Source organism: Oryctolagus cuniculus, chromosome 3 (genome assembly GCF_051225735.1).
Source record: "Oryctolagus cuniculus isolate XC-2025 breed Fujian yellow rabbit chromosome 3, ASM5122573v1, whole genome shotgun sequence".
Classification (NCBI taxonomy): domain Eukaryota; kingdom Metazoa; phylum Chordata; class Mammalia; order Lagomorpha; family Leporidae; genus Oryctolagus; species Oryctolagus cuniculus.
In genome coordinates, this window is record NC_142869.1 from 142,049,884 (window position 1) to 142,072,159 (window position 22,276).

The 22,276-nt window shown below is 40.0% G+C and overlaps 1 protein-coding gene across 18 annotated transcripts in view; it reads left to right on the plus strand.

Moving 5' to 3' along the window:
- The window catches only part of PHTF2 (putative homeodomain transcription factor 2), a 137,260-nt gene that overhangs the window by 8,842 nt on the left and 106,142 nt on the right, over nt 1-22,276 (plus strand). For 5 of the 18 annotated variants that reach the window (XM_051849726.3, XM_089329439.1, XM_089329441.1 and 2 more), the window contains exon 2: nt 5,848-5,882. The exons of 12 other annotated variants lie outside the window; for them this stretch is intronic. The gene's annotated coding sequence lies outside the window, so the exon portion shown is untranslated. Of the gene's footprint in view, nt 1-5,847; nt 5,883-12,562; nt 12,685-22,276 lie in introns of all 18 variants that reach the window. One more of the 18 variants, XM_089329438.1, reaches the window with a different exon arrangement.

Genomic DNA, 22,276 nt, shown 5'->3' on the forward strand with positions numbered 1-22,276 from the left:
CCTTGAACTTTTAAAAGTATTTGCATATGTAATTTAGGGTTTTGTGATTTTTGGATGAATGGAATCCTTTTATCATTGTAAATTTACCCTCTTTATCCCTGGTAGTATGTTTTTCTCTGAAATTTACTTTGGGTGGCTATTCCAGCACTTTTTGGGTTCATATTAGCATGGTATATATTTTCCTAGTCTTTTGCTTTGTGTCTATTCGTGTGTCTTTACCTAAAGTGGGTTTCTGGTAGACAGCATATTTTTTGGTCTTTTTTAAATCCAGTTTTCTTAATCTCTGCCTTTTGAATTTAGTCTGTTTGTGTTTAATGTGGATTACTGATAGCTGTTGGATTTAAATCTATTATCTTGTGATTTGTTTTTTATTGTCTTTTTTGCTTTCCTTTGGACTATTTTGAATATTTTCGTTTGTTTATTTACAAGATGGAGGGACAGACAGTGAGAGAGAGCGAGAGAGCGAGCGTGAGAGCAGGAACTCCCATCTACTGGTTCACTCTCTCAATGTTTATAATGGCTGGGGCTGGGCCAGAACCAAACCTTGGACCTAGGAACTGGGAGCACAATCCAGGTCTTCCACATGGGTTACAGTAATCCAATGATTTGAGCCATCACCTGCTTCCCAGGGTCTGCATGGGCTGGAAGCTGGAGTTAGCAGCTGGAGCCTGGAGTTGAACTCAAGATACTCCATTGTGGGACATGGGTATCTTAACTGCTACTTTAAATGCCTGATCCCTTGAGTATTTTTAATTACTCTGTTTTATATTCTTTGGGACTTATTATCTATAGTTCGATTTATTTATAGGGCTAGTATACCTCTTTAGTCTGCTTTTGGGTTTTTTAATAAGAACCGTATAACACTATACTTCTATTTCCCCTTTCTCAAAATTTGTGCCGTTATCATATACTTTAATCCTATATCTGTTATAAATCACAATATGTTGTTGATTTTTTAGCTTTAAAGGGATTTAAAGCAAATTTTTAGGAAAAAAAGGGTATTCTTAAAAGTTATGTACATGTTTGCCACTGTCTTCAGTCCTTTTAGTAGATAAAATGTCCCATTTGGGCCCAGGCTGTGGCGCAGCAGGTTAACACCCTGGTCTGAAGTGTTGGCATCCCATATGGGTGCCGGTTCGAGTCCTGGCTGCTCCATTTCCAGTCCAGCTCTCTGCTGTGTCCTGGGATAGCTGTAGAAGATGGCCCAAGTCCTTGGGCCCCAGCACCCACGTGGGAGACCCAGAAGAAGCTCCTGGCTCCTGGCTTTAGATTGGTGCAGCTCTGGCCGTTGTGGCCAACTGAGGAGTGAACCATTGGATGGAAGACCATTCTCTCTCTCTCTCTCTCTCTCTCTCTCTCTGTAACTCTGACTTTCAAATAAATAAATCTTAAAAAAAAAGTGTTCCATTTGACATTATTTTCCTTCTGCCTAAAGGACTTCTTTATCATTTATTATAGTGCTGAACTGCTGATGAGTTCTTTCAGCTTTAAATATCTGAAAAACCTCTTTGACTTCATTTTTGAAATATATTTTTGCTAGGATAGAATTCCATGTTGACAGTTTTTTCCTTTCAGGACTTTAAAGGTACTGTTCTCCTATTTTCTCATTTATTTTTTGGGGGACACAAAATCTACTGTTTCTGTGTATATAAAGTGTCTTTTTCCTCTGGCTAGTTTTAAGATTTTTTTCTTTACCACTGACTTTAGGTACATTCAATATGATGTGCTTTTGTGTAGTTTTCTTAATGTTTCTTATGCTTGAGGTTTGTTGAGCCTCTTGGATTTGTGGAGTTACCATTTTCATTAAACTTAGGAAAGTTTGGAGCATTACCTCTTCTAGTTTTTCTGTCCTACTCTCCTCTGGTGTTCCAGTTACACGTTTGACATTGTCCCACAGCTAACTGGTCCTGTTTCTTTCCTTTTAGAAGTCTTTTTCCCCCCTCTTCCTATTTCTATTTTGAATAATGTTTATTGTTGTGTCTTCAAGTTACTGGCCTTTTCTTGTGCCAGTTTCTAATCTACTGTTAATCTCATACAGTATATTTTTATCAGACAATGCAGTTCTCATCTGTAAAAGGTTGAGTCTTTATGTCTTTCGTGTTTCTCTTTAACATTTATAAGCTTTCCTCTACTTTCTTGAATATATGGAATTTATAATAGCTATTTTATAAATTGTGGTAAAAATATATAATACAAAATTTACCATCTTAACCATTTTTAAGTATGTAGTGCTGTAGTGTTAAGTATAGTCACATTTTATAAAACAAATCTTCAGAACTTTATTTTGCAATTATCAAACTCTGTAATCATTAAAACATAACTTTTATTCCCTCCTCTCTACCCCAGACCTAGGTCATCACCTTTCAGCTTTGTTTCTAAGACTTTGTCTATTCCAGGTGCCTCATTGTATTAGTCAGCTTTTTGTCATTATAACCTAAATACCTGGGAGAAACTAATTTATAAAGAAAAAGGTTGGGGCCAGCACCATGGCTCATTTGGTTAATCCTCTGCCTGTGGCACCAGCATCCCATCTGGGTGCCAGGTTCTAGTCCTGGTTGCTCCTCTTCCAGTCCAGCTCTCTGCTGTGGCCTGGGAAGGCAGTGGAGGATGGCCTAAGTGCTTGGGCCCTGCACCCGCATGGGAGACCAGGAGGGAGCACCCGGCTCCTGGCTTCGGATCGCCAGCTGTAGTGGCCATTTGGGGGTGAACCAACGGAAGGAAGACCTTTCTCTCTGTCTTTCTCTCACTGTCTAACTGTCTGTCAAATTAAAAAAAAAAAAAAAAAAAAGGTTTATTTTTCCTCACAGTTCTGGAGGTGCACAGTACAAATTCAGGTGGCTGTGTTGATGTGGTGTCTGATGTGGGCACTGGATGGCAGAAAGTCTGCAGAAGAAGGATCAGATGATGAGCCAGGAAGCAGAGAGATAGGGAGCCCACTTACTCAGGTCCAGGTGATCTCTTCTTACAGAGATACCATGATTTGATCATGAGAGCTGCACCCTAACTCAAACACTTCGCAAGGACCTACCTTCAGATTTCATAATTGAATCAAGTCATCACCCAGTACAATCAATCCGTAGCTTAGGGACTTAAATGCCTGCATGAGTTGAACCAAATACTGTTCATACTATATTACATATATCAGTGGGATCATAGAGTATTTGTCTTTTTATACTTGGCTTATTTCAGTTAGTGTAATATCCTCGAGGTTCATCCATGCTTGTGGCATGTGGCAGGATTTCCTTCCTTTTTAAGGCTGAATAATATTTTATTGTATGTGTATACTACATGTTTGTTCATCTGCAGTGAACATTTGGGTTGCTTCCATTTCCTGGCTGTTGTGAATTACACAATATCACACTATTGGGAATATAGCTGTGCAGATCTCTCTCAGACTCCACTTTCAATGCTTCTAGACATATACCCAGTAATGCGGTTGAGATGGTAGTTTTATTTTTAGGTTTTTGAGAAATCTCCATACTATTTTCCAAAGTGATTTCACCATTTTACAATTCCACCAACAGTGCAGAAGAGTTACAGGTTCTTCCTGGTCTCCAATATTTGTTATTTTCTGCCTTTATGTCTTTTTAAATATATTTATTTATTTGAGAGAGAGCAAGAGACAGAAAGCTCCTGTCCACTGGTTTACTGCTCAGATGCCTGCAACAGCCAGAACTGGGCCAAGCTGAAGCCAGGAGCCTGAAACTCAGTCCAGGTCTCCTGTGCAGGTAGCAGGAACCCAGCCATTGAGTCAACACCTGTGCTGTCTCGGTGCACATTAGCAGGAAGCTGGGGATAGAGGGTGGAGCTGGGGCTCAAACCCAGGTTCTGTGATACAGGATGTAACTTAACCACTGGGCCAAATGGCTGCTCCTGTTTTTGTTTTTTTGTCTTAAAGATGTATTTATTTATTTACACACACACACACACACATGAGAGAGAGAATGAGAAAGAAGTCAAGATCTGCCCATTTTAAAATCAGGTTTTTATTTTTAAGTAGCAGGAGTCTTTTATATTCGGGTTATTAACCCCTTATCTAATATATGATTTGCACATATTTTCTCCCCTCCTGTAGCTTGCCTTTTCTCTCAGCTATGTCCTTTGGTGCACAAAGATGTTTAAGTTTGACACAGTCCTGTTTGTCTGTTTTCTACTTTTGTTGCCTATACTTTTAGTGTCATCCCAAGAAATTGCTATCAAGTCCAGTGTCATGAAGCTTTTTTCCCTGTTTTTCTCTTGTCAGAGTTTTGTAATTCTAGGTCTTGCATTTAAGTCTTTACTCCATATCTAGTTAATTTTTGTAGGTTGTGTAAGCTAAAGGCCCACCTTCAATGTGGTCTTTAAAGAGTCCATATGAATTTTAGCAAAGTTTTTTCTATATATGTAAAAATTGCCATTGGGATTTTGATAGGGTTTGCACTGAATCTGCAGATTGGTTTGTATGTACATCTTAACAATATTGTCTTCCTATGTGTTAAACATAGGATTTCTTTCCATTGACTTTAGTCTTTAATTTCCTTTAGCAGTGTTTTGTATATAACAGATGTAAAGTCCTTGTTCACAAATCCTGTCGTCTGTGTTGTTTTTGTGCCTGTTTTTTATTGCAGGTTGTATTTTCTTCTTTCTTTATGTGCCTGCTAACTTTCGTTTGGATGTCAGACATTGTATGTCAGATGTTGTTTGAAATTGGATTTTCTTTCTATACCCTTAAACACTTTTGATCTTTGTTGTAGGACACAGTTAAATAACTCAGATACGGTTTAATCCTTTAAGGCCTTTTTTTCTAAAATAAAAAAAAAAGATTTTTATTTATTTATTTGAGAGGTAGAGTTACAGACTGAGAGAGGGAGAAACAGAGGGAAAGGTCTTCCACCCACTCATTCACTCCCCAAATGGCTGCAACAACTGGAGCTGAGCCTTTCTGAAGCCAGGAGCCAGGAACTTCCTCCTGGTCTCCCACCAGGGTGTAGGGGCCCAAGCACTTGAGCCATTTTCTACTGCCTTCCCAGGCCATAAGCAGAGAGCTGGATTGGAAGAGGAGCAGTTAAGACATGAACCTGGCTGCAGGCAACGCAGCAAGGCCTCTTTTTTCTTTTTCTTTTCTTTCTTTCTTTTTTTTTTCCCAATGATTTATTTATTTATTTAAAAGGCCAGAGTTACACAGAGAGAGAGAGAGAGAAAGAGAGAGAGATCTTCCATCTGCTGGTTCACTTCCCAAATGGATACAGCGGCAGGGACTGAGCCAGACCGAAGTGGGGACCATCCAGGTCTCCCACATGGGTGGCCCACTTGGACCATCTTCCTCTGCTTTCACAGGCTCATTAGCAGGGAGCTGGATCAGAAGTGGAGCAAACTCTGCACCACAACGTCAGCCCCCAGGCCTGCTGTTAAGCTTTGCTAGGTGACACCTGAGTATTCTTTAATGCAATATTAACTGGCCCCTATTCATCAGTCAATATCCTTCTGAATATGTGGCTGTTACCCATTATTACAGGATTTCTTCAGTCTCTGGCTGTGAATTTTTTTTAGCATCCTTTTATGAACTTTGGTAATCGTTATTCCTTTCTATTGATTTTTTTTTCCCCTGCCTCGGGTACTTTTCCTGTGCACGTGTTCTGATCTGTGCTCCACTGAAGACTAAGCAGAAATTTTCTGCAGAGCTCCAGAGGTTTCTTGCTGCAGCTATCTTCTCTTGGTAATTTGCCCTGGGAACTCCAGCTGCCTTGGTGTCCCTGAATATTCAAATCTGTCTTTTCAGCTTGGGGAGACTTCTGGTCTATGGTCCTGAAAATTCTATAGGTGGCACACTGGACACAGGGCTCATTTTTTCCTTCCTGTCTTTCACAGATCACTGTCCTGTGCATCCTTGTGATCCAGTGCCTGTAAGCATTTTACTTATTTTGCCTAATTTTTATCTATTAGTCTATCACAGATAGAAGTGAAATTCCTGTATATGGAGTTTAAAAATAATAACCTAAATGGAAAAATCCAAAAGTACCATTTTTAGAATTGTTATAGTTAAACCCCATGCTTTTAGAGTGCATGTGCATTGCTTGGCCAGAATCAGAGAACACAGTGTGTGTGAGTGGCTAAATGTGTTAATGTTCTTCCTCAAGGTTCCTATTTCATTTGAAACAAATGAAAGCATATGTGCTGAATTAAATGGTAAGCAACTAGTGGTATTTTCTTCTTTGTAAATCCATTTCCTATTGGCAACAAAACTCCATGCATGTGTATAAAATGTCTTCCTTAGTTTCTAAGGAAGATTTGTGAGGAGTGTTCATTTCTCTAAGGGAATAATAACTCAGATTTTATCATCATTGAAAAATATTTGCAACACTGAAAGTACTACATAAAATACTTTCATAGTTTGGATAGTCAATTTAACTTTACCTTGAAAATAATTTTTTTGACAGAGTGGACAGTGAGAGAGACAGAGAGAAAGGTCTGACTTTACCGTTGGTTCACCCTCTAATGGCTGGCGCACCGTGCTGATATGAAGCCAGGAGCCAGGTGTTTCTCCTGGTCTTCCATGCAGGTGCAGGGCCCAAGCACTTGGGCCATCCTCCACTGCCCTCCCGGGCCACAGCAGAGAGCTTGCCTGGAAGAGGGGCAACCGGGAAAGAATCCAGCGCCCTGACCGGGACTAGAACCTGGTGTGCCGGCGCCGCAGGCAGAGGATTAGCCTATTGAGCCGGTGCCGGCCAGGAAATAATCTTAAGAATTCTTAGAAACCTCTGTAACCGATAGAATAAATAAAGGGGAGAGTGATCCCACATGAAAAGCGAGATACTCAGCAGACTCATAGAATGGCGGATGTCCTAAACAGCACTCTGGCCTCAGAATCAGCCCTAAAGGCATTCCGATCTAGCTGAAAAGCCCATGAGAGTATTTCAGGCATGGAAAGCCAAGACACTCTGGCAAAAAAAAACAAAAAAACAAAAAAACAAAACAAAACAAAAAAACCACCTAAATGAAAGATCTCTGTGAGTGAGATCCCAGTGGAAAGAACAGGTCTTCAAAGAAGGAGGTACCTTTCTCTGAAGGGAGGAGAGAACCTCCACTTTGACTATGACCTTGTCTAAACAAGATAAGAGAACTCAAGGGGCTTCCATAGCCTTGGAAACTCATGACTGGTGCATAGGGAGATTACTGATGCCATAAACAGGAGTGTCAATTTGTAAAGTCAACAATAGGAGTCACTGTGCACTTACTCCTCATGTAGGATCTCTGTCCTTAATGTGCTGTACATTGAGATTTAATGCTATAACGAGTACTCAAACAGTATATTTCACTTTGTGTTTCTATGGGGGTGCAAACTGTTGAAATCTTTACTTAATGTATACTAAACTGATCTTCTGTTAAAAAAAAAAGAAAAAAAAAGAAGAAAGAAGAAACCTCTGTAAGCAAAATAGGTTTAATATGGGCTCAACCTAGCTCCTCATTGGTTATAGGCAGTTGGAATTGACCTTTGGCCTTTCTTCTAATGAAGTTGGATTGTGTAGTAAATTTGTAAAATTAAAGCACAGTGCTGGTTTTCTGTGTTTACTTCTCTTTCACAACAGCCAGTTATAAGGGGAAGGAAGGTTTTATGTGCGTTAAGTCAGTGCTTTGCATTTAAAAATTAACATCAGAAATGAGATTATTTTAAAACTGAATTAGATTATCATGGTTATTTTCTTTTTTATCTCGACCTAATTTAAGATTGTTTTAAAAAGTTGCAAGAGTGATATAAAAAATTCCAGAATAGCCATTACCCAGATTACCCAAATATTAATATTTGATAACATTTGCTTTATTTTTCCTCTCAGTATACCTACCTAAGTTTTTGTTTCCTAAAAGCAAGATCATTCTATTAAATATAGCATAATGATCACAATCAGGAAATTAAATTGATGCAATATTGTGTAGTCTGCAGGCATTATTCACATTTCACCAGTTATAGTAATAATACTGTTGCTTTTGAAAAAAAAAAAATTCCAGGATCATTTGAGGCATTTAATTGTCATATCTCCAGTTCCTTTAAATTGGATTTTTTTAAAGTTTTTTTTTTTAAGTTTGGATTTCATATTGACATTTTCAAAGTGTTGAGGCCAGTTATTTTATAGATCCCTTCAATTTGAGTTTTTACCTCATGATTAGATTGATGGTATTTACTTTGGCCAGAAGTACCAGAGACAGAATGTGCATTCCTGTGCATTATATGAGGAAGAAAATGCTGAAATTTTGCCCATTAGTGGTGATCACTTTGTTCATTTAGTGAAGGAAGTAGCTGTTAGGTTTCTCCCTGGTAAAGTCACTGTTTTACTCTTTGTAATGAATAAGTATTTTCTAGAAATACTTGGAGATTGTGTAAATACCCTGCTACTCTCAGATTTATTTGTTAGTGGTTTTTTTTTTTTTTTAAAGGCAAACATGTGGGTGGGATGGGGTCTAGCAGCTGCCCTGAGAGCCTGGGGTGCCCGGGGACTGCCACAAACATGGGGGCGGATGGGATGACCTCACATGGGTTATCGCCTCAAGGTTGTCTTTTTTTTTTTTTTAAGGCATATTTGTTAGTTTTAACATCTGTTGGTGATTCTTGCATGAGTCAGTCATTATCAAGTTAGTTGCCAAATTTTTTCCAATTCTCTAATTTATTCTGTGTTTATTAGCTGACTTCCTAGATAAAAGCTTTCCTATTGAATTATTCATTGATACCAGTGTGGATTCATTGATTCATATTTTATCCTTTTGTCAATGTCTCTGATTATTTTGAGCATTTTCTCATGTTATGACCCAATAAGATATTCCAGAATTATCTTGTACTGTCTGTGCCCCAATCCTGCAGTCAGGTATTTCTCTAAGGAGTGCTGGTTTCTTTTCCAATGGGATGGTGTTTAAGAATCTGGGTACCAGATGCGCTTGCTGCTGCTGAGGAATCATTGCCTCCAGCTCCTCTCAGAGGACATAGCTAACTGTATACCTGTATGTGTGAGTACATTTGCGTCTAGAGATTCAGAAAGGAGTACTGAATTAACCAGTGTCATGATTGCTAAAAATAAAAAAGTGAATGCAGTCTTAGGTTGTATGACAAGAGATGATGTCCTTTATTAAAAGAAGTTACAGCTCCTCTTTGTTTTGCATTCTTCAGACAAATATATTATTTTGTTGATCACTGGATTCTAGAGATTACCTGTGTCTTATCTGGTAAGGAAGATAACCTGGATAGTGATAGATCGGGAAATCATGTTATGTGAAGAAAAGTTGAAGGAGCTGAGAACATTGAGATTGGAAGAAGATTAATAAGAGCATATACTTATTCTGTGAAGTTGTTTGAAAGCAGAAATAGTACATTTATTGTGTGCTCGTTTAGTGTGTATAACTAATATGGATGATTGGAACTTAAGAGAGAGATGTAAATTTGTCTCTGCAGAAGGAAAATTTAAGACAAACTTTTTCTAATGAAGGAGGCTGCCTTGAAAACCTCAAATTTAGGGGGTCACATTGCGGTGTAGAGGGTAAAGCTGCCACCTGTGTCATTGGCATTCCATATGGGTACCAGTTCAAGTCCTGGCTGCTTGACTTCCAATCCAGCTCCCTACTAATGTGCCTGGGAAAGCAGCAGAAGATGGCCCAAGTGCTTGGGCCTCTACACCCGTGTGGGAGAGCTAGAAGCCCTGGGCCCCACAGTGGCCATTTTGGGAAATGAACTGGCAGATGGAAGATCTCTCTCTGCCTCTTCTCCCTCTCTCTCTGTAACTCTGCCTTTCAAAAAAAACCAGTTATTTTATTTCTAATCAGAGGAAAAGTTTGTTTATATAATTTGTGCTGTGAGAAGCTGGAACTACTTGAAACTAGTCTAAGTATGCTATATTTAGTGGCTAAGGTAATGGTTACGTCTCACAAGATGCATCACGAGGAAAGGATTCTGTTTAAAGGAAGCAACAAATGTGTACACAATCTCCTTTTGGATATTTATAATGCATTGTAATACATTAAAGGCTCTCAGATGTCTCCTGCAGGAAGGAATTCTGTTTGACTTTTTCTGACTTAGTAGGTAGAGACAGGCTGGGTTGCAGATATAATTACATATACAGTATACATGGCATTTGAATAAAGATATTTGATGTGATCGCCAAGGGACTGAGTAAGATAGAGATGATATCCAACGACTGAGCTCAGGAGATGATGAAAATCAGCAAAGGAATTGAAGTGACCAGAGAAGAGCAAATCAAAGAGAAAGGTTTCCTAGAAGTGGAATGTTCAGGAAGAAAGAATGACTATGTCCTGTACTGCTGATAGGTGGACTAAGACGAACAGCTGAGACCTGACCATTGGACTTAGCAACCAGAAATCACTGGTGTCTCTTTAAAAAATTTTTTGATATATATTTTTTGAGAGGCAGAGAGATGAGAAAGAGGGAGAGAACTCATCCATTCATCCACTCTCCCAGTGGGGACTGCAGAGGCCGGTGCTGGGTTGGGCCAAAGCTGGGAGCTGGGATCTCAAATCAGGTCTCCCATGTGCATGGCAGGAATCCAGCCACCCGAGCCATCACCTGCTGCCCCCAGGGTCTGCATTAACTCGGAAGCTGGAATCAGGAGCCAGAACCAAGATTTTTGACAGCTGATAAATACATAACATTTTTACATGTGTTTCTGTTTAAAACCACCTAATTTAATACTTAATGCTAATTTGTTAGCTTTGAACTCACAGCTAATAGTTCTGTAACTCAAGCCTGAATAAAAACTAACACATATACTTTTTTCTGTAAGACACTTTAAAGCCTTGTTGTACTTAGAAACAACTACATTGCACTTTCGTTCTGTGATTGGGAGCATTGTTTTTTTTTTTTTTTGACAGGCAGAGTGGACAGAGAGAGAGACAGAGAGAAAGGTCTTCCTTTTGCCGTTGGTTCACCCTCCAATGGCCGCCGCTGCAGCCGGCGCACCGCGCTGATCCGATGGCAGGAGCCAGGATCCAGGTGCTTTTTCCTGGTCTCCCATGGGGTGCAGGGCCCAAGCACCTGGGCCATCCTCCACTGCACTCCCTGGCCATAGCAGAGAGCTGGCCTGGAAGAGGGGCAACCGGGACAGAATCCGGCGCCCCGACCGGGACTAGAACCCGGTGTGCCGGCGCCGCAAGGTGGAGGATTAGCCTATTGAGCCACGGCGCCGGCTGATTGGGAGCATTTTAAAGAACAAAAATCCCAACAGAAACGCTGAGTGTCCTCTAATTGGATTCAATTGTCACTAGCTATTTGGAGATAGTGTCCTGTCTCACAGATTGAGGGCTCAGTCTTCAAGACTACTCCTCACCCTGACTTGACTTTTTCAGTTTTTAAAAAATTTATTTGAGAAGGGAAGAGAGAGAGCAAGAGTGCCAACTTGCCAAATGCCGGCAACATCAGGGGCTGGGCTGGGGTGTAGCCAGGGATAAGAAACAATCCAGGTTGCCCATGCGAGTGACAGGAACCCAATTACTGGAGCCATCACCACTGCCTCCCAGGATCTGCATCAGCAGGAAGCTGTAGCCAGGAATCAGACTCAGGTATTCGGATATGGATGCAGTTGTCTTAACTGCTAGGCTAAAGGCCAGCTCCACCCCTGCATTTAGATGCCTGTCTAAAGCCCCAGGTTGGTTTACCTGTGTTTTTGACCAATTGGGTGTAAATTGTGGTTCTACAACCCCCTCCTCAGGTTCCTTCGCTTTAATGGCTTGCAGAACTGAGGGAGATATATTTACTGGTTCATAATACAAGATATTACAAAGAATATAGATGAAGAGATACTTAGGGCACCGTATGGGAGAAGGTGCACAAAGCTTCCATACCCTTCCTGGGTGCTGCACCCTTCAGGAGCCTCCACATATCCAGCCATTTGGAAATTCTCCAGCCCCGTCCTTTTGGTCGCTAGTAGACTGGATTAGGAAGCCCAGAGGCACTGTCTGTTCAGATTCTTATTGGCTGCTTTGTACAGCATTTCTTACTCCAGGGTATGGGACAGAGTTCCTGAAATGAAGAGGGCTTATCTTTCAGACAAGGTAGGTCAGAAAAGGGGAAAATTAGAGTTTGTGTGATCTGCCTTGAGAAGAGAATCGTGTGCCAGGAGCCATGTTTAAAAACCAAAGCATAGGGGCTGGCACTGTGGTGTAGCAGGTAAAGCTACCGCCTGCAGTGCTGGCATCTCATCTGGGCGCTGGTTCGTGTCCTGACTGCTCCACTTCCGATCCAGCTCTCTGCTATGGCCTGGGAAAGCAGTAGAAGATGACCCAAGTCCTTGGGCCCCTGCACCCACGTGGGAGACCCGGAAGAAGCTCCTGGCTCATGGCTTTGGATAGGTGCAACTCCAGCCATTGTGGCCAACTGGGGAGTCAATCAGTGAATGGAATACCTCTCTCTCTCTCTGCCTCTCCTCTCCTCTGTGTAACTCTGCCTTTCAAACAAACAAATAAATAAATCTTTAAAAAGAAAATCAAAGCATAGGAACAGGTATTAGGACTAGCTGTTAAGACACTTGGGACACTCACATCCCATGTTGGAGTGCCTCGATTTGAGTCCTGGCTCTGTTCCCAATTTCAGCTGTCTGCTACTGTGCACCCTGGGAAGTAACAGGTGATGGCTGAAGTGATTGGGTCCCTGGCACTTATATGGACGACGCAGACTGATTCCCAGCTTCCAACTTTGGCCTGACCCAGCTCCAGGTGTTTTGGGTATTTGGGGAATGGATTAGTGGGTGGGAGTTCTGGCAGTCTTCCTCTCGCTGTCTCTCAAATAAGTAAAACAACAAAACAGAACATATATGTCATAATAGAGTACCATTGCCAATGATGTCTGAGTTACCGATCTCTGAAGTTTTTTGTTGATTTTAAGGATTGAGTTGATAGGCTCCTTTCATTTTAGATATTGTAAGGGTGTGAAGTTAGATTCCTGTGAAGGTCTACCACCTCTCTGCCTCTGCCCCAGAAGTTTGCAATATTTAAATATAAGATACTCTTTAAAGCTATCAGAGCATCATTGCTTATATGTATGTTCTTATTGTTTAATTTCCTGTGGTGATCTGGGCCTAGGTGAATCTGAAGTAACTCGCCAAGTAGGCCAGAGCAAGGAGAAAGTTATTTTAGACAAAGGAAACACCACTAGTGTTAGAAGGTAAGCATCAAATATGAGGGTATTCAAAAAGGTCATGGAAAATGAGTATTTCGATTGAGGAGGGTAGGTAAGAGGTCCTGTGTGGAAGAAGAAGGTAGAGATGACAAGTGCTACTGTTTGTGAAGGATTTTCAAAAGGAGTGGCTTAAGTAAGGTGCTGATTAAACATTTTTTCTTAGGCAGTGGGAAATCACTGAGATTTTTCAGTAATGAGGTCAGCATTTTAAAAAGTGATCCAAGTGAAGAAACAGTAAGAGACCGTTGAAGCAGTCCTGGTAATAGATGATACAGGCCATTACCAGGTCTGTGGTTAGTGGGCCAGGGAGGGTCACATGAGAGAGGTTTGGAGGTATGGTGAATGTGGTTCCTGTGTGCCAGGGGTAGTAGTTGTTTGGTGATAGTGGTAGGAGATAGGAAAGGGGAAGAGATTTGAAGAGGGTAAATGCTTTCTAGTTTGTTCTTGGACTTAGTTATAATAGTTAAATTTCACAGAAGAGCTTAATTTATGGCCCTGTGTTTTCTGCTTATTATCTTGACTTTATAGCAAGAATTGAAGCTGGGTGTAGTCCCTTTACTTCCTTCTCTTAGAAATAGCAGAAGTAAAAATGCAGCTGTTGTCAGTTTAGAACTCTATCTTAGGATATTTAAATTGTACTTTTTAGTTGAACCAGCAACTTAAAAGATTGAGTTTAGTACTTAAGAAACAGATGTTTTAAGAAGTAAATGTAGGTATTTCTGAGTGAAAATGAAGCAGGCTCATAGAATTTTCCTTTGCTGACACCAAATGAGGGAAGGAAAAAGTGGGTGGAGGGATGACAAAAAATCAAAGGAGCATACAAAAAAGGGACAGCTGTAACCTTATTTCAAATACTCCAAAAACTGGAGGGCAAGGAAAAATTGAAAAGATCTGGTATGACCATACTTTAGTTGTAGCACCCTATTCCAGAAACAAGACTGAGGAAAGAAGTCTCACTGATACTCTGTAGAGAAGCAGACCTAAGAAGTGAGTAGGGAACCAAGACCCTACATCGTAGTGCCGAGTCTCAATAGAGGCAGGGGACATTGCCATTTCCTCAGAGATAAGGGCAAGAACCAAAGCCCAGGAAGGTAGTAGACTCACTGCCCACTGTGTGGATGGATTCTGGTCCAGGACATCTCAGAACACCTCAGCCATGGCTGTGTTCAGTGCTATTTTAGCTTTTATTTTGCTGTGTCCAGAGTGCAGAAAAATAGATAAAAACTCCATACTCCTCAAATTAAGTTTGTGTGTATGTGCCAGCTAAGGTGAGAAAGGTATCAGAAATTGTCGAGGAGAACCTATTGGATATAGAGTTAATAGGAGCTCAGGATAGCAATCTCCATGTTGAACATGATTTTAAACATTGACATGGCACCTCTACAAATAATGGCACAGGAAAGGAAAAAAAAAATAACCATAAATGACCATCCCATGTAGGAATAACTGTATTCCTGAAATAGAGACTCCAACAAATGCAACAGATATTCAGAAATATAATCTGGACAGAAATCACTGAAATGAAATGTGCATGTGCAGAGAAAAGACAAGCTAAATATCAGGAAAAAAATTTTATGAAATGATTCAAATTGACTGTACCCTAGTAATTACTAACTTCAGAAATAAGTAGAGAATTACTTTGTCTTCTTGGCAAAAAAAAGAGAACATAACCTTTTTAATGGGAAAAAGATTCCAGCTGACTGACCACGTCTCAGTTATGGTCAATTCTAGAAGATAGTGGAGCAGTATTTGCACACTTACACCCAACAGTATCGTTAGATTAAGTTTGACTGCAGTTAACAGTGGCTAGAACTATTACAAGGACTTAGGATCTTGGGTAGAAGTGTGAAAGTAGCCCAAGAGTGGTGTAGTGCCTTAGAGGCAATCCAGACTCCTTCCTGTCTGAAAGTCCGTGCTTTCTATTATCAACTTCACTGTCCCTGGTGGCTGCTGGAGCTATTAAAACAGCATATGAGGTAGTAGGAAACGGGAAGTGGGGAAGGAACAAAAGAGCTTTCCCCAACTGAAAGTTCTGTGGATGCTTTTACTTGTGAAGACCAGAACATAGTCATGGCGACCCCTAGCTGCAAGACAGGTTAGGAAAAATCTTTCTTTGGGCAGCGGTGTGCCACCAACATTTTGGAAGAAAGAGGACCATAGAATAATGGGAATCAACTAGCAGCGTCTGCCATGCCAAGCAGATGGTTAATTAGATACAAAGAAAGTAAGCTGATGTTCTGTAACATGTAAGAGCTCAGGGAATGAAGCATGCCTGAGCCTCCCCCTCCACCACCGGGGCGGGCTGTGATGATTAAATCAAGTCGGCCCCCAGTGAGCTGGGACGTAACAGAATAGCGTCTGATATGATGATGATATTATAAAAGAATCTGTAGTGAGCATTGAATCCATTTAAATATAGAAAAAATACTGAGCAACTTTTAAAATGGTGATTATGGAATAAAATCCAATTGTTACTATTTGGTCACACATTCTAAGCAATAGTTACATGTTTGGAGGATGTATAAGCTTGTTAATTTTGCCAGCTTTCATAGCAAGAAGTCCTTGGGTACAAGGTAAATCTGAAACATGTAGACAAAATGTTGACATCACTGTGGCTTTACTAAAGAATGATTTTTTTTTTCGCTTTTCCCATAACATTAGGAGGACCTTTTTTTAAGATTTTATTTATTTAGTTGAGAGGTTGAGTTACAGAGAGAGAGATACAGAGAGAAAGGTTTTCCATCTGCTGGTTCAGCGGCCATTGGGGGATGAACCAACGGAAAGGGAAGACCTTTCTCTCTGTCTCTCTCTCTCACTGTCCACTCTGCGTGCAAAAAAAAAAAAAATAAATAAAATAAAATAAAATAAAGATTGGTCATTAGAGTAAACGTAGAAGTTTAATTTAAGACCTCTTAAGCTGGAAAAAACCTATAAGACTATACAAAAATAAAGAAGTTGAAAAAGTAATTAGATACATGAGTCTGAAGCTCAGGATAGAAATGCATGGCAGAGATATGAGTTTGGGAGCCAGAAACACACTGACATTAAAATCACAGGTGGATTACCTAAATATATGTACTCTTCAAAACGGATCAAATTGTATATTTAAGATCTATCCATTTCACAGTTAACTTCAGTAAAATCGTTGGATTGAATAATGTAACCTAAGAAAAGTATAATTAGAGAAGAAAACAATCCAAAAAGGTGGAGTAAAAGTGACCCAAAACAGAAAGAAAGCAGGTGAATATGATGTCATAGAATCTGAGAGTAGTCTGGGGCCAGCACTGTGGCGCAGCAGGTTCACGCCCTGGCCTGAAGTACCGGCATCCCATATGAGTGCCAGTTCTAGTCCTGGCTGCTCCTTTTCTGATCCAGCTCTCTACTATGGCCTGGGATAGCAGTAGAAGATGGCTCAAGTCCTTGGGCCCTTGCACCCATGTGGGAGACCCAAAAGAAGCTCCTGGCTTCGGATTGGTGCAGTTCCGGCCATTGTGGCCAACTGGGGAGTGAACCATCGGAGGGAAGACCTCTCTCTTTCTCTGCCTCTCCTCTCTCTGTGTAACTCTGACTCTCAAGTAAAAAATAAAAAATAAAATAAAATAAAATAAATTAAAAAAAAGAATTTGAGAATAGTCTTTCACCAAGGACTGGGGAGGCAGCTAAGATGCCATTCGATTTAACACAACAGATATTAGAAATTTTTAAAAAAGTTTATTTATTTATTTGAAAGGCAGAGTGATAGAGAGGTTGGAAGGAAGGACTCAGAGAGAGACACATAGAGAGATCTTCATCTGCTGGTTTATTTTCCAAATGGCTGCAACGCTCAGGACTGGGCCAGATGGAAGCTAGGAGCCAGGAACTCCAGCCTGGTCTTCCACATGGGTGGCGGGGTCCCGTGCACTTGGGCCATCTTCTATTGCCTTTTCAGGCACATTAGAGGGAACTGGATCAGAAGTGGAATAGCAGAGACTTGAACCAGCACTCAGATATTAGATGCTGCTGTTGTAAGCAATGGCTTAACCAGCTCTTACAATGTCAGCCGCTTTAGCTATGGACATTTTGAAATTAGCAAAAAGTGTAGCTAGTAGTGTTGAATCTCTAAACAAAATCATTTTGAAGATCTATTAACTTTTTAAGCCATTCAGATATTATTTTAATGCATTACTGTTTTGAGGAAGAATACCCCAAACATTTGTTTTATTAATAATTCTATTAGAGGCAAATAATATCCATATTTGAGTTGAACCAGATTGGTTGATGGTGTTTTGAGAGAGCATAAAAGAACATTAAATCATTTAGATAGATTCTTCATGACTGATTTTTCCAAGCAGCACAGCAGTCAAACCAAAAGCACTTAACTCAAAACACTGTAATTAGGTATAAAGAATTTTTTAAGATGTTTTTATTTATTTAAAAGAGAGAGGGAGGGAGGGGCAGAGAGAGAGAGAAAAGAGGGGTCTTTCATCTGCTGGTTCACTCTCCAAATGACTGCAATGGCCAGAGCTGGGCTTCTTCTGGGTCTCCCACGTAGGTGCAGAGGCCCAAGTTGGCCATCCTCTGCTGCTTTCCTAGGCACATTAGCAGGGAGCTGGATCAGAAGAGGAGCAGTTGGGACTTGAGCTGGCTCCCATATGAGGTGCCAGCGCTACAGGCTGGGGCTTTAACCTTCTGCGCCACAGTGCAGGCCTCAATTCTTACTTTTTATATCCAAAGAATGCTCACAAAATAGCAGAGGTTTTGTGGATGTAGAATCAAACTCTGAAATTTAATAAGTTGCTTTAAAGGACATGGTAAGTGGGTCTTTAGACGGCTTTATGGGTAGTATTAAGATTATAACTCTAGAGATTCTCTTAGATTTCACAACAAAACTTTTGTTTTGTTTTAGAAAATTTTTGCTTAATAAATATAAATTTCTAAAGTACAACTTTTGGATTATAGTGGTTTTTCCTTCCATAACCACCCTCCCACCCGCAAATCATCCCATCTCCTACTCCCTCTCCCATCCCATTCTTCATTAAGATTCATTTTTAATTATCTTTATATATAGAAGATCAACTTAGTATACACTAAGTAAAGATTTCAACAGACTACACTCACACAGACACACAGTATTTTTACTGTTAATTCTCATAGTACAACACATTAAGGAGAGAGATCCTACATGAGGAGTAAGTGCACAGTGACTCCCGTTGTTGATTTAACAATTGACACTTATTTATGATGTCAGTGATCACCTGTGGCTCTTGTCATGAGCTGCCAAGGCTATAAAAGCCTCTTGAGTCCACAAACTCCAATCTTATTTAGACAAGGCCATAATCAAAGTGAAGTTCTCTCCTCCCTTCAGAGAAAGGTACCTCCTTCTTTGATGGCCCATTCTTTCCACTGGGATCTCACTCACAGAGATCTTTCATTTAGGTCATTTTTCAGCAAAACATTTTTGTAAAGTAGTTTAGAGAGACATTATTTGCCTATAATTTTTTTCATAGATTATGTCATCCTTTAGCATGAAACACACAGCCTTTGCATTGATTTCATTAAGGAAGATAAAACTCAACAAACACTCGTTTTATGAACTGGTACACTAGAAAATGTGTAGTTCTGTTTATTATATTTCATGTTGTTTGTAGTTCTTTTTAAAGATTTTATTTATTTATTTGAGAGGTAGTGTTATAGACAGTGGGAGGGAGAGACAGAAAGGTCTTCCATTTGCTTTTTCACTCCCCAAATGGCCACAATGGTTGAGGCTGGGCCAATCAGGAGCCAGGAGCTTCTTCCCAGTCTTCCAAGTGAGTGCAGGGGATCAAGCACTTGGACCATCTTCCACTGATTTCCCAGGCCATAGCAGAGAGGTGAATCGGAAGAGGAGCAGCCAGGAGTAGAACTGGCGCCCAATGGGATGCCTGCACTGCAGGCAGAGGATTAACCTACTGCGTCATAGCACTGACCCCTCATATTGTATTTTATCTCTCTGTTCTTAGATTGAAACAGCTTTTTGTAATTTTTTTTTTTTTGTAATGAAGAATTATAAACTTGCCAGGAAATTGTGGCAATTTATAGTCACATGATTACAAAGTTGAAGATCTAAAACTAGGAGATTTCATTCTTCCCCAACTAAGTTCCCTGTACTAGAGTTTCACTTTTCTCCCAGCTTCACAACCAGTATAAAAAAAATTGCTTTGTGCGTTAGCATTTAATACCCTTTTAAGGGCAGAGCAACTTTGTTCTTGGTATCTGAAGTCTAAAAATTGCTTGTTTTAGCTGGGGAGGAGCAGCTGAGTTATATTTAACATTTGGTAAAGGAGTTAGACTAGGTAGGTTTGAGTGTAACTCATTTTCATTGAACTTTTTTGGTCTACAAATTGTTATATATTGGTTGATAAAGTGACATTCCAGTAAATAACCCAGCCATATTTATTATGCTACATAGTATCTTTGAGCCTTGTCATATTAGGAAAGTGTTTATATGCATCTGGGTAGTTCTAGCCTTTAGATTCATTGGTCTGTGATGAAACTTTGGTTGGCAGCTTTTTAATTTGGTTTGTGAACATTTGTGTTCAGTGTTCAATATAGACAAAAAAGTATAGGAGAATTCAGGGGAAATAAAGACATTGGATGGATGTGGGAACCTATTCAGATGAGTACACCAAGGTCCGTACAAGACAGACTGTACTAAGGCTTGTGAGTGAGACATAGAACAAGATGAGAAATCTTGAATGGAAGTGTCTGGGAGAAACTTGTAGAGAAAATGGAATTTCAGAGTCCATGTAAAAACCAACCTTGTTTTGGAGAGAAGATATTAATTTTGGTGCAGAGGAGAAAAATAGGAAGCATGGCATGATTGAAGCAGGTTGTATAAGAAGATGATGAACAACCATGATCTTAGATTGTGGAGGAACTCAATATTTTAAGAAGTTACGGATTTTCTGTAAGCAGTAGGCAGTAATAAAAAGTTTTTAGAAAGGGATCATGCTGACTTCAGGGCTCAAGGAGATTTACATAAACCACCTTGAAAAAATAAACTTACATTTTGCCTGACAGTCTCTTCTATGTTAAAATCCATCTATGTAATACTGACTTGATTAAATTTTGGGGTTTGTTTGTAAAGGAATTCAGAAGAACCTTGTTAGTTTGTTGGGATTGTTGCTTGTGGAATGTTTGGCTAGAGGCACTGGTGAGAAACTGAGGCCCAGAGAACACAAATTTATTCAGGTCAAATTATTTTTATTTATTTGAAAGAGTTAGAGAGAGGGAGTGGCAGAGATATAGAGACATTTTCCATCTGCTGGTTCACTCCCCAAGTGGCCACAATGGAAGCCAGGAGCCAGGAACTTTATCTGGATCTCCCATGTGGGTGCAGGTGCCCAAGTACTTGGGCCATCTTCCACTGCTCTGCCGCATGTGTTAGAGGGAGCTGGATGAGAGGTGGAACAGCTGGGACTCAAACCAGTGCCTATTTGGGGTCATTGCAGTCAGTGACTTCACCCGTTAGGCCACAGTGCTGGCCTCTGGGGGAACATAGCTCTTAGGATGTTTAGTCATTGCTGTGTCTCTGCTCTGCTTCCTCTATGTATATTACAGTGCTCTGGTTACTTAGTGAGACACAAAAAATGATGCCCCTTTTTCCTTCAGTGGTGTTTACATATGATAAGATGATCTGTGTGACTTCGTTACTTTGCGTTTTTAGTTACATGGTAGATTTATTAATACAGATCATTGCTGGAGAGAGATCAGGCTTCAACATGTTTTAGTCTAAATTAGTACCTGTAAAAAAGCTTCAGTCCTGGAGAAGGTAGGATTTGAACTGATTTAGAAGAATGCATAGGTGGAGAAAAGGATGGAATGGGAATAAAAGCACAAGCAAAGTAAAAGGGGTGGGGGCTGATGCCTTGGCGCAGTAGGTTAATCCTCTGCCTGCGGTGCCAGCATCCCATATGGGCACTGGTTCGAGTCCTGGCTGCTCTTCTTCCAATCCAGCTCTCTGCTATGGCCTGGGTAAGCAGTAGAAGATGGCCCAAATGCTTGGGCCCCTGCACCTGTGTGGGAGACCCAGAAGAAGCTCCTGGCTCCTGGCTTCAGATCAGCACAGCTCCAGCTGTTGTGGCCATTTGGGGACTGAACCAACAAAAGGAAGACCTCTCTGTCTCTTCTCACTGTCTGTAGCTCTACCTCTCAAATAAATATATAAAATCTTAAAAATAAAGTAAAAGGGGTGGATATCAGTTGTTTTCTGAGCATGTTAAGAATCCAGTTTGGAACAGTGAATTTGTTTCAGGATGAGAGAGGGACATTGTAACAGTGTATAGCATTTGATATACTAAGTTTTTGTAACAAGGAATGGTTAAAAATAGGACAACTTCTTAGACTAGACCTATACCAAGAATATTCCTAGATATTGTTGATGTTTGATGGTGGAATTCTATAAAAGCAGACTGAACACACATCTCTTTCATAGTCATCTTTTCTCTTCACCCTGGTCTTTGGTATTTCTCTACAAGAAGATACATTTACATTTACATTTACATTGATATAGTAAAGAATAATCCAAATGTTTTGATAAGGCATCATGATGGAGAAAAATATCATAGTAACTGCCTATAGCAAGATTTAAATATTAGTCCTCTGATCTTGGGATTGGATTATTTCCATGTCATTTATGCTTAACCTTGTAACAAATCAATTTGTGAAGAAAGATTAGGATCCTTTATTTAAAGTTCCTAGTAAGCCTTTCATGCTACTTCCTCCTGCTGTAAGTTAAACTTAATGTCATCATTTAGTTTTTGTTGTTTATACATATATATGAAATTTAGGTATTTTGTGTGTTCTTTGTCAGATGTCTGGTTCTGAAATCTATTTCACTGTGCTGTAAAGCCCGTTTTAAAAATAGATATGAGCTACCCGGTGTTACTGAAAAGTTGTTGACACAATGGAAAAACTATTAAATGAGTTTGCAGAGCAAACCTTACCATTACTGAAGAACAATGATTTTCTTTTAAACAAGATTGATTGGATTTCTATTTCTGGAAAAACCAAATTTAAAAATGTAGTATATTAAGGACACTTTATGTACCTAGGATACTCTTTGATTATTTGAAACTTATTTCTGAGTGTAGATTGGTTTGCCGAAGTTTA